The sequence below is a fragment of the Triticum dicoccoides genome, chromosome 6A (genome assembly GCF_002162155.2).
Source record: "Triticum dicoccoides isolate Atlit2015 ecotype Zavitan chromosome 6A, WEW_v2.0, whole genome shotgun sequence".
NCBI classification, from domain to species: Eukaryota; Viridiplantae; Streptophyta; class Magnoliopsida; order Poales; family Poaceae; genus Triticum; species Triticum dicoccoides.
This window is the reverse complement of record NC_041390.1, coordinates 82,269,407-82,279,179: the sequence shown is the minus strand read 5'-3', so window position 1 is coordinate 82,279,179 and position 9,773 is coordinate 82,269,407.

Below are 9,773 nucleotides of genomic sequence, written 5' to 3'. Positions count from 1 at the left end.
CCGACACTCACGTCCAACACAAAAAAACCCATTCGGAGCCGTGATTTTCTCGCTCCGTCTCTGCTTGCTCTGTATCTGCGTAGTCCAAGATCAACGCTGCTGTTCCACTCCGCTGCCTAGGCCTTGTTGGACCTCCACCGCTCCACTCGGGCATCGGCCCCTACTTGTTTATGCCTTCTTTCCACCCTGGTCCAGCTGCCGCCCAGGTACACTCTGCCCTTGCAAATTGCCATCCATGGTGGACACAACACCTGACAAGTGTTTGGTCAAATGTCATAGCCAAAATTACTGACATTTTTGTTTTTTACATTGAAGTAAACATGATGGATTTAGACGTGAAGTACTTTTACGTCGAGTTAAATGATATGTCCTTCTCAAATGTGGATGAATGTGAGGATGAAATGGTGATGGTGCATGCTGCTATGAAGATGCCCAACATGAGAGGAGCATGTTCTTAGTTCAAAGGATCAATTAAGGGACATCCAGTGATGAATCAGAGTATTGTTAGGATGATCTCCATCGTGTGGGCCCAACGGCCCACCGGGCCCTTAGATCCGCGCCCTGATGGGGGGCGCTCAACCCACTATGGGTGACGGGCCCCTGTCACCTGCATTATATAAAGAGGTGGGGGCCGGGGGCTCGCATCACGAGGTTCGTCGCAGCGCCGTACACCCCATCTAATCCCCTACCGATCTAGGGTTAGTATAGTGCTGATGGGAAGCGCCGCCACCACTTCGCCCACTACTCTCTGCCATCACCGCCGTAGCCATCCACCATGGCCACTTTGGCGGGTTCATCCACCTATGGAGAAGGTAAACCACCGCAAACCACCGATCTAATCTAGCCTAGTGATCCACAGCATCTATCAATGGTATCAGACAAGGCTAGGATCTACATTATTTTGGGTACAAAGAAATCACAAAAAAAGATTCATCCAAGAACCCTGATACGTCTCCGTCGTATCTATAATTTTTGATTGTTCCATGCTAATATTATTCAACTTTCATATGTTTTTGGCAACTTTTTATACTATTTTTGGGACTAACATATTGATCCAGTGCCCAGTGCCAGTTCCTGTGTATTGCATGTTTTTGGTTTTGCAGAATATCCATATCAAACGGAGTCCAAACGGGATAAAAACGGACGGAGATACTTTTCGGAATATTTGGAAAATTTGGAAGAAAAATCAATGTGAACCAGTGTCCGAGGTGGGCACGAGGTAGCCCCCCCCCCCCTAGGGCGCGCCCCTGACCCTCGTGATCCACCTGTAAGGCGGTTGACGCCCTTCTTCGGTCGCAAGAAAGTTAATTTTTGGAAAAAAAATCACGGCGAAGGTTTCGTTCCAATCGGAGTTACGGATCTCCGGATATAAAAGAAATGGTGAAAGGGCAGCAGAACAGAACGCAGAAACAGAGAGAGACAGAGAGACAGATCCAATCTCGGAGGGGCTCTCGCCCCTCCCGTTCCATGGAGGCCATGAACCAGAGGGGAAACCATTCTCCCATCTAGGGAGGAGGTCAAGGAAGAAGAAGAATGAGGGGGGCTCTCTCCCCCTCTCTTCCGGTGGCACCGGAGTGCCACCGGGGGCCATCATCATCACCGCGATCTACACCAACACGTCCGCCATCTTCACCAACATCTCGATCACCTTCCCCCTCTATCTACAGCGGTCCACTCTCCCGCAACCCGCTGTACCCTCTACTTGAACATGGTGCTTTATGCTTCATATTATTATCCAATGATGTGTTGCCATCCTATGATGTCTGAGTGGATTTTCGTTGTCCTATCAGTGGTTGATGAATTGCTATGATTGATTTAATTTGCTTGTGGTTATGTTGCTGTCCTTTGGTGCCCATCATATGATCGCGCGCGTGGATCACACCATAGGGTTAGTTGTATGTTGATAGGACTATGTATTGGAGGGCAAGAGTGACAGAAGCTTCAACCTAGCATAGAAATTGATGCATACGGGATTGAAGGGGGATCAATATATCTTAATGCTATGGTTGGGTTTTACCTTAATGAACGTTAGTAGTTGTGGATGCTTGCTAATAGTTCTAATCATAAGTGCATAGAATTCCAAGTCAGAGATGACATGCTAGCAGTGGCCTCTCCCACATAATACTTGCTATCGGTCTAGTAAAGTAGTCATTGCTTAGGGGAAATTTCGCAACTCCTACCACCACTTTTCCACACTCGCTATATTTACTTTATTGTTTCTTTATCTAAACAGCCCCAACTTTTTAGTTACGTACTCTTTATTATCTTGCAAACGTATCCAACAACACCTACAGAGTACTTCTAGTTTCATACTTGTTCTAGGTAAAGCGAATGTCAAGCGTGCGTAGAGTTGTATCGGTGGTCGATAAAACTTGAGGGAATATTTGTTCTACCTTTAGCTCCTCGTTGGGTTCGACACTCTTACTTATCGAAAACTGTTGCGATCCCCTATACTTGTGGGTTATCAAACCCTAACTCTAACAGAGAAAGAGGTAAAAGAACTCCTCGTCGAAAAAGTTGCACCGCCGCAAGGACGCACCGTTCCTCTCGATACAGACGGGCATCGGCAAGCCGAGCCGTTCGGACGAAGAACACACCCCCACTGGAGGAAAGGGCACCACCAACGAGCCGTTTGACGGCGGCGCGTTCACCCTAGAGGTGCTCGTGCACGCCAGCAAATGGGTCAGCGGGGGCGCCGCATCTGGAAACCGCCGTCGCTCGTGCGAAGGGGAGCAGAGGAGTCTCTCTCGCGCTGGGGTACTGGTGGATAGAAAGAAGAGAGGGAAGGGGAACGGCTCTCTCGGCGCAGTGGCACTCGCCGCCGTCCACGGCGGCCGGAGCGGCCCATCAGGGCGCTGCCCTTTTTTCCTCGACAGAGACGGCGCCGACGGGACAGAAGAAGAGAAAGAAGAAGGGAAACAGGAAAGAAAGAGACAGAGAAGGAGCTAGTCGCGCTGGCGCTACTCCTCGCCGTCCTCGCCGGCAAGTAGCCGGGCACGGAATCCTCTCCTTGCGCTCGGTGCCGTCGTGCGGCAGAGAAAGATGCGGAGAGCGAGAGAGGCGAGCGGCGCGCGAGAGGGGAAATGACTAGGGTTCCCTCTCGCCCCCTCACTGCATCGGCCATTTTTGCTCGGGCAGATCGCGCGCTGGGACGTCGGATCTGATCGACGGTCACAAGTTAAACCGTAGCGGTGCTGGGCTACTGGGCCAAAGGGGAGGAGGCCGCGCTGGGCTGAGGCCGGCGGCCCAGGCCAAGGAGAGGCCGGCTCCGCGAGTGCGCGGAGCAGCAGGCCTTGGGCTGGGCTGTGCTGAGAGGTTTTTTTGTCTGTCTGTCCAGTTTTCTATTTTATTTTCTGTACAAATTTAATCCAACAAAAATTTGTCTAGAAAATAGAAAAGTGACATAATTTTTTTTGAAAGGTAAAATAAAAGTTTCTGAAAAGAATAAAGTCATGAGTTTTTTATTCGATGTTTTTTTGTACAATTGTGTACATTTTGAATCTCTAGTCAATTGGAACCAACGAGATAATTGATTCGAAAATAGAAAAGTAAAGAATTGCTTCTGAACAGTGCTATTTTCATGAATTGTATTCATATTTTCTGTTGGAGATATGCCCTAGAGGCAATAATAAAATGGTTATTATTATATTTCTTTGTTCATGATAATTGTCTATTGTTCATGCTATAATTGTGTTATCCGGAAATCGTAATACATGTGTGAATACATAGACCACAACACGTCCCTAGTGAGCCTCTAGTTGACTAGCTCGTTGATCAAAAGATAGTCATGGTTTCCTAACTATGGACATTGGATGTCATTGATAACGGGATCACATCATTAGGAGAATGATGTGATGGACAAGACCCAACCCTAAGCATAGCTCAAAGATCGTGTAGTTCGTTTGTTGTAGCTTTTCCGAATGTCAAGTATCATTTTCTTAGACCATGAGATTGTGCAACTCCCGGATACCGTAAGAGTGCTTTGCATGTGCCAAACGTCACAACGTAACTGGGTGACTATAAAGGTACACTACAGGTATCTCCGAAAGAGGCTGTTGGGTTGGCACGAATCGAGACTGGGATTTGTCACTCCGTATGACGGAGAGGTATCTCTGGGCCCACTCGGTAATGCATCATCATAATGAGCTCAATGTGACCAAGTGGTTGATCATGGGATCATGCATTACGGTACGAGTAAAGTGACTTGCTGGTAACGAGATTGAACGAGGTATTGGGATACCGACGATCGAGTCTCGGGCAAGTAACGTACCGATTGACAAAGGGAATTGTATACGGATTGATTGAATCCTCGACATCGTGGTTTATACGATGAGATCATCGTGGAGCATGTGGGAGCCAACATGGGTATCCAGATCCCGTTGTTGGTTATTGACCGGAGAGGCGTTTCGGTCATGTCTGCATGTCTCCCGAACCCGTAGGGTCTACACACTTAAGGTTCGGTGACGCTAGGGTTGTAGAGATATTAGTATGCAGTAACCTGAAAGTTGTTCGGAGTCCCGGATGAGATCCCGGACGTCACGAGGAGTTCCGGAATGGTCCGGAGGTAAAGATTTATATATAGGAAGTCCAGTTTCGGCCATCGGGAAGGTTTCGGGGGTCGCCGGTATTGTACCGGGACCACCGGAAGGGTCCCGGGGGTCCACCGGGTGGGGCCACCTATCCCGGAGGGCCCCATGGGCTGAAGTGGGAGGGGAACCAGCCCCTGGTGGGCTGGTGCGCCCCCCCCCCTTGGGTCTCCCCTGCGCCTCGGGTTGGGAAACCCTAGGCGTGGGGGCGCCCCCCACTTGGCTTGGGGGGGAAGCCACCCTTGGCCGCCGCCCCCCTTGGAGATTGCATCTCCTAGGGCCGGCGCCCCCCCAAGGCCCCTATATAAAGAGGGGAGGGAGGGCAGCCACACCCTTGCTCTTGGCGCCTCCCTCTTCCTCCGTAACACCTCTCCTCCCCGCTTGCGCTTGGCGAAGCCCTGCCGAGATCCTGCTGCATCCACCACCACGCCGTCATGCTGCTGGATCTTCATCAACCTCTCCTTCCCCCTTGCTGGATCAAGAAGGAGGAGACGTCTTCCCTACCGTACATGTGTTGAACGCGGAGGTGCTGCCCGTTCGGCACTTGGTCATCGGTGATTTGGATCACGACGAGTACGACTCCATCAACCCCGTTCTCTTGAACGCTTCCGTGCGCGATCTACAAGGGTATGTAGATGCACTCCTCTCTCCCTCGTTGCTAGATGACTCCATAGATTGATCTTGGTGATGCGTAGAAAATTTTAAAATTCTGCTACGTTCCCCAACAGTGGCATCATGAGCTAGGTCTATGCATAGTTTCTATGCACGAGTAGAAGACAAAGCAGTTGTGGGCGTGGATATTTTCAATTTGCTTGCCGTTACTAGTCTTATCTTGATTCGGTGGCATCGTGGGATGAAGCGACCCGGACCGACCTTACACGTACGCTTACGTGAGACTGGTTCCACCGATTGACATGCACTAGTTGCATAAGGTGGCTGGCGGGTGTCTGTCTCTCCCACTTTAGTCGGATCGGATTCGATGAAAAGGGTCCTTATGAAGGGTAAATAGAAATTGGCATATCACGTTGTGGTTTTGGCGTAGGTAAGAAACGTTCTTGCTAGAAACCTATAGCAGCCACGTAAAAACTTGCAACAATAATTAGAGGACGTCTAACTTGTTTTTGCAGCATGTGCCGTGTGATGTGATATGGCCAAAAGGATGTGATGAATTATATATGTGATGTATGAGATTGATCATGTTCTTGTAATAGGAATCACGACTTGCATGTCGATGAGTATGACAACCGGCAGGAGCCATAGGAGTTGTCTTTATTTATTTATGACCTGCGTGTCAACATAAACGTCATGTAATTACTTTACTTTATTGCTAAAGCGTTAGCCATAGTAGTAGAAGTAATAGATGACGAGACAACTTCAAGAAGACACGATGATGGAGATCATGATGATGGAGATCATGGTGTCATGCGGGTGACAACGATGATCATGAAGCCCCGAAGATGGAGATCAAAAGGAGCAAATGATATTGGCCATATCATATCATTATTCGATTGCATGTGATGTTTATCATGTTTTACATCTTATTTGCTTAGAACGACGGTAGCTTAAATAAGATGATCCCTCGTAATAATTTCAAGAAAGTGTTCCCCCCAACTATGCACTGTTGCGAAGGTTCGTTGTTTCGAAGCACCACGTGATGATCGGGTGTGATAGATTCTAACGTTCGAATACAATGGGTGTAAGCCAGATTTACACACGCAATACACTTAGGTTGACTTGATGATCCTAGCATGTACAGACATGGCCTTGGAACACGGAAGACCGAAAGGTCGAGCATGAGTCGTATAGAAGATACGATCAACATGAAGATGTTCACCGATGTTGGCTAGTCCGTCTCACGTGATGATCGGACACGGCCTAGTTAACTCGGATCATATTTCACTTAGATAACTAGAGGGATGTCTATCTGAGTGGGAGTTCATTGAATAATTTGATTAGATGAACTTAATTATCATGAACTTAGTCTAAAATCTTTACGTTATGTATTGTAGATCAAATGGTCCATGTTGTCCTCAACTTCAACGCGTTCCTAGAGAAAACCAAGCTGAAAGATGATGGCAGCAACTATACGGACTGGGTCCGGAACCTGAGGATCATCCTCATAGCTGCCAAGAAAGATTATGTCCTAAAAGCACCGCTAGGTGACGCACCCATTCCAGAGAACCAAGAAGTTATGAACGCTTGGCAATCACGTGCTGATGATTACTCCCTCGTTCAGTGCGGCATGCTTTACAGCTTAGAACCGGGGCTCCAAAAGCGTTTTGAGAGACACGGAGCATATGAGATGTTCGAAGAGCTGAAAATGGTTTTCCAAGCTCATGCTCGGGTCGAGAGATATGAAGTCTCCGACAAGTTCTTCAGTTGTAAGATGGAGGAAAATAGTTCTGTGAGTGAGCACATACTCAAATTGTCTGGGTTGCATAATCGCTTGACTCAGCTGGGAGTTAATCTCCCGGATGACGCTGTCATTGACAGAATCCTTCAGTCGCTTCCACCGAGCTACAAGAGCTTTGTGATGAACTTCAATATGTAGGGGATGGAAAAGACCATTCCTGAGGTGTATTCAATGCTGAAATAAGCAGAGGTGGAAATCAAAAAGGAACATCAAGTGTTGATGGTGAATAAAACCACTAAGTTCAAGAAAGGCAAGGGTAAAAAGAACTTCAAGAAGGACGGCAAGGGATTTGCCGCGCCCGGTAAGCAAGCTACCGGGAAGAAGCCAAAGACTGGACCCAAGCCCGCGACTGAGTGTTTTTATTGCAAGGAAAGTGGTCACTGGAAGCGGAACTGCCCCAAATACTTAGCGGACAAGAAGGCCGGCAACACTAAAGGTATATGTGATATACATGTAATTGATGTGTACCTTACCAGTACTCGTAGTAGCTCCTGGGTATTTGATACCGGTGCGGTTGCTCACATTTGTAACTCAAAGCAGGAGCTGCGGAATAAGCGGAGACTGGCAAAGGACGAGGTGATGATGCGCGTCGGGAATGGTTCCAAGGTCGATGTGATCGCCGTCGGCACGCTGCCTCTACATTTACCTACGGGATTAGTTTTAAATCTCAATAATTGTTATTTAGTGCCAGCTTTGAGCATGAACATTGTATCATGATCTCGTTTAATTCGAGATGGCTACTCATTTAAATCCGAGAATAATGGTTGTTCTATTTATATGAGAGATATGTTTTATGGTCATGCTCTGCTGGTGAATGGTTTATTCTTAATGAATCTCGAGCCTAATGTTACACATATCCATAGTGTGAATACCAAAAGATGTAAGGTTGATAATGATAGTCCCACATACTTGTGGCACTGTCGCCTTGGTCACATAGGTGTCAAATGCATGAAGAAGCTCCATGCAGATGGACTTTTGGAGTCTCTTGATTATGAATCATTTGACACGTGCGAACCATGCCTCATGGGTAAAATGACCAAGACTCCATTCTCAGGAACGATGGAGAGATCAACCAACTTATTGGAAATCATACATACTGATGTGTGCGGTCCAATGAGTGTTGAGGCTCGCGGTGGCTATCGTTATGTTCTCACCCTCACTGATGACTTGAGTAGATATGGGTATGTCTACTTAATGAAACACAAGTCTGAGACCTTTGAAAAGTTCAAGGAATTTCAGAGTGAGGTTGAGAATCAACGTGACAAGAAAATCAAGTTCTTGCGATCAGATCGTGGGGGAGAATACTTGAGTCACGAATTTGGCACACACTTAAGGAAATATGGAATAGTTTCACAACTCACGCCGCCTGGAACACCTCAGCTTAATGGTGTGTCCGAACATCGTAATCGCACTCTGTTGGATATGGTGCGATCTATGATGTCTCTTACCGATTTACCGCTGTCATTTTGGGGCTATGCTTTAGAGACTGTCGCATTCACTTTAAATAGGGCTCCGTAGAAATCCGTTGAGACGACACCGTATGAATTATGGTTTGGGAAGAACCTAAGCTGTCATTTCTAAAAGTTTGGGGATGCGATGCTTATGTCAAGAAACTTCAACCTGAAAAGCTCGAACCCAAATCGGAAAAATGCGTCTTCATAGGATACCCTAAAGAAACTATTGGGTATACCTTCTACCTTAGATCCGAAGGCAAGATCTTTGTTGCCAAGAATGGGTCCTTTCTAGAAAAAGAGTTTCTCTCGAAAGAAATAAGTGGGAGGAAAGTAGAACTTGATGAAGTATTACCTCTTGAACCGGTAAGTGGCGCAGCTCAAGAAAATGTTCCTGAGGTGCCAGCACCGACTAGAGAGGAAGTTGATGATGATGATCATGAAACTTCAGATCAAGTTGCTACTGAACTTCGTAGGTCCACGAGGACACGTTCCGCACCAGAGTGGTACGGAAACCCTGTCTTGGAAATCATGTTGTTAGACAATGGTGAACCTTCGAACTATGAAGAAGCGATGGCGGGCCCGGATTCCGACAAATGGCTGGAAGCCATGAAATCCGAGATAGGATCCATGTATGAAAACGAAGTATGGACTTTGACTGACTTGCCCGATGATCGGCGAGCCATAGAAAATAAATGGATCTTTAAGAAGAAGACAGACGCGGATGGTAATGTAACCATCTATAAAGCTCGGCTTGTCGCTAAGGGTTATCGACAAGTTCAAGGGGTTGACTACGATGAGACTTTCTGACCTGTAGCGAAGCTGAAGTCCGTCTGAATCATGTTAGCAATTGCCGCATTCTATGATTATGAGATATGGCAAATGGACGTCAAAACGACATTCCTTAATGGTTTCCTTAAGGAAGAATTGTATATGATGCAGCCGGAAGGTTTTGTCGATCCTAAGAATGCTAACAAGGTGTGCAAGCTCCAACGCTCGATTTATGGGCTGGTGCAAGCATCTCGGAGTTGGAACATTCGTTTTGATGAGATGATCAAAGCGTTTGGGTTTACGCAGACTTATGGAGAAGCCTGCATTTACAAGTGAGTGGGAGCTCTGTAGCATTCATATTGTATGTGGATGACATACTGTTGATGGGAAATGATATATAATTCTTGGGAAGCATAAAGGCCTACTTGAACAAGTGTTTTTCAATGAAGGACCTTGGAGAAGCTGCTTATATATTAGGCATCAAGATCTATAGAGATAGATCGAGACACCTCATTGGTCTTTCACAGAGTACGTACCTTGACAAGATATTGA